Genomic DNA, 3878 nt, shown 5'->3' with positions numbered 1-3878 from the left:
TTGTTTATAAGCCATGCAATCTATGGTATTCAGCTACAGCAGCCCAAACAGACTAAGACACTGAGATACATTATAATGAAACTGTTCAAAGATTAAGACAAAGAGAGAATCTTAAGAGCAGCAAGAGAGAAGTGACTTGTTATGTACAAGGGATCCTTGATAAGATTAGCACCCTATTTCTCATAAGAAACCATGGAGCCAAAGGCAGTGGGATGACATTTAAATGTCGAAAGAAAAAACTGTCAACTAAGAATTCTAAATGTGGCAAAACTATTCTTCAAAAATGAGGGAGAAATTAAGAAATTCACAGATAAATAAAAGCTGAGGGAGTTCATTATCAGTAGATGTGGGCAACAAGAAATGCTAAAGAGAGTTTTTCAGGGTGAAACAAAAGGATACTAGGTAGTTACATAAAGCTGTATGAAAAAATATGTCTCCAGTAAAGGTAACTACATAGATAAACATAAAAGCCAATGTTATTTTTAGTTTCTAGCTCCACTTTTTATTCTTACATGATTAAAAGATAATGCATTAAAAAAATTCTAAATCTGTTACTGGGCATACAACATATAAAGGTGCAATGTGTAACAGCAACAACATAAAGGGGTGGGGACAGAGCTATATACAGGCAGAGGTTTTTTGCATGTTATTGAAGTTAAGTTGGTATCAATTCAAATTAGATCATTATAAATTTAAGATGTTATATGTAATCCCAGTTGTAACTACTAAGAAAATATCTTAGAAGTGTACACAAAGGGAAATAAGAAATCAAAATGGTTCACTACAAAAAATCAACTAAACACAAAAGGAGAAAGCAAGAGAGGAAATGAGAGACAAAAAAGGTATTAGACATACAGAAAACAGCAAAATGGCAGAAGTCAGTCTTCCCTAATCAGTAATTACTTTAAATGTAAGATTAAATTCTCCAACCAAAAGGTAGAGATTGGTAAAATGAATAAAAATGCACAAACAAACATGATCCAATTATATCCTGTCAAAAAGATTCATTTTAGATCTAAAGACACAAATAGGTCAAAGTAAAGAATATAAAAAGATATTCCATGCAAAGAGTAACAAAAAGAGAGCTGAGTGACTGTACTAATATCAGACAAAATAGACTTTAAGTCAAAAAACTGTTACAAGAGAAAAATAAGAACATTATATATTCATAAAAGAGCCAATTAGTCAAGAAGATATAACAATTATAAATACATACATTCAAAATATCAGAGCCCAAAAATATATGAAGCAAATGTTGACAGAATAGAAGGGATAAATAGACAGTTCTATAATAACAGACAGAGACTTCAATACTCCACCTGCAATAGTGGATTAAGCATCTAAATAGAAGACCAATAAAGAAATAGAACAAAAAGGAAATTGAATCGCACTATAAACAAACTAGACCTAACAGACATATACAAGACATTCCACCAAAAAACAGCAAAATACATATTCTTCTCAAGTGCACATAGAACATTCACCAAAATAGACTATATGTTAGGCCACAAAAAAGTCTCAGTAAATCTTAAAAGATAGAAATCATTCAAAGTATCCTCTCCAAACACAATGGAAAAAACCAGAAATCAGTAACAGAAAGAAAACTGGAAAATTCACAAATATGTAGAAATTAAACAACATGCTCTCAAACAGCCAATGGGTCAAAGAAGAAATCACAAGGGAAATTAGAAAATACTTAGAGACAAGTGAAAATGAAAACACAACATACCAAAATGTATTGGATGCAATGAAAGCAGTGCTCAGAGGGAAATTTATAGCAGTAAATGCCTACATTAAAGAAAGAGGAAATATCTTAAATAAATCACCTAACTTTACATCCTAAGGAACTAGAAAAAAGAAGAGCAAACTAAACACAAAGCTAGAAGAAGAAAGGAAATAACGAAGATTATAATGGAGGTAAATGAATTAGAGAATAGAAAGACAACAGAGAGAGTCAATGAAAACAAAATTTGGTTCTTTGAAAAGATTAACAAAATTGACAAATCTTCAGCTAGAATGAAAATGAAAAAAATGAGAAGATTCAAAGAACCAAAATCAGAAAAGAAAATGAGAACATTACTATCTACTTTACAGAAATAAGGATAAGAGAATACTATGAACCATAGTATGCCAACAAATTAGTCCTAGATGAAATAGACAAGTTCCTAGAAACATAGATACTAACACTGACTGAAGAAGAAATAAAAAATCTCCACAGACCCATAACAAAGACAATGAATCAGTAATCAAAAACTTCCCAAGAAAGAAAAGTTTAGGACCAGAAGGCCTTACTGGTGAATTCTATGAAACATTTAAAGAAAAATTAACAACAACCCTTCATAAACCCTTCCAAAAAATAGAAGAGGAGGGAATACTTCCTAACTCATTCTATGAAGCCAGTGTTACCTTATAGCAAAGCCAGATAAGTACATTACAAGAAAATAAAATTATAGTTCAATATCCCTTGTGAATACAGATGCAAAAATCCTCAACGAAATACTAGCAAACAAAATCCAGCAGCATATTAAAAGAATAATACACCATGACCATGTAGGATTTATCCCAGGAATGCAAGGGTGGATCAACTTAAGAAAATCAATCAGTGTAATACACAACATTAGTAGAATGAAGGGAAAAAACACAATCATCTCAACTGACACAGGAAAAGCATTTGACAAAATTCAACACGCTTTCATGACAAAACACTCAGAAAACTAGAAGCAGAAGGGAACTTTCTCAGTATGATAAAGGGAATTTATGAAAAACCCACAAGCAGCATCATTTTCAATGGTGAAAGACAGAAAGCTTTCCCCCTAAGATCAGGAACTAGATAAAGACGCTCACTTTCACCATTGCTATTAAACATTGTATTGGAAGTTCCAGCCAGAGCAAATAGGCAAGAAAAAGAAATTAAATGCATCCAAATGAAAGGAAGAAGTAAACCTATCTCTGCTTGCAGATGACACGATTCTGTACATAGAAATTCCAAATAACCCACAAAAAACCCACTAGAACTAATCAACAAATTCAGGAAAATCGCACAGTACAAGATCAATACAAAAAAATCAGTTGTGTTTCTATACAAACCAGCAATGAACAAGCTGAAAACATTTACATTTACACAATTTGCATTTACAAAAGCATCCAAAAGAATAAAGTACCTAGGGATAAATTTAACCAAGGAGGTGAAAGGCCTTTACACTGAAAAATATAAAACATTGTTGTAAGACATTAAAGACGACCTAAATAAACAGAAAAAGTCCTGTGTTCATGGAATATTGCTATTTTAAGATAACAATACTAACCAAAGAAATCTACAGAGTCAATGCAATCTCTATCAAAATTCAAACAGCCTTTTCTTTTTCAGGAATAAAAAAGCCAATTCTCAAATTGATATGGAATTACAAGGGGCATTGGATAGCAAAAAGAATCTTGAAATAGAAGAAGAAAGTTGGGAGACTCATACCTTCCTGATTTCAAAAGTTACTACAAAGCTACAGTAACCCAAACAGTGTGGTAATAGCATAAGGATAAGCATATAGACCAATAGAATAGAACTGAGAGTCCAGAAATAAACCAATTTATCTATTGCCAGTTGATTTTCAACACTGGTGCAAGACCAGTCATTGGGGAGAAACAGTCTCTTCAACTAATGGTGCTGGGATAACTGGATATCCGCAAGTAAAAGAATAAAGTTGGACTCCTAACCCTACACCATCGACAAACATTAACTCAAAAAGGATCAATTACCTAAATATAAGAGCTAATCCTATAAAACTCAATAAAATATACAGTATCATATGTATCTTGGAAAGCAAGGGCTAAAGAAAGAATTTTAAAATGAACAAAAAGAATGAACACTATAAAATTCTTAGAAG

This window comes from Equus quagga, chromosome 2 (genome assembly GCF_021613505.1).
Source record: "Equus quagga isolate Etosha38 chromosome 2, UCLA_HA_Equagga_1.0, whole genome shotgun sequence".
Lineage (NCBI taxonomy): Eukaryota > Metazoa > Chordata > Mammalia > Perissodactyla > Equidae > Equus > Equus quagga.
The sequence above is the reverse complement of the archived record's forward strand: the minus strand, read 5'-3'. Positions refer to the sequence as shown.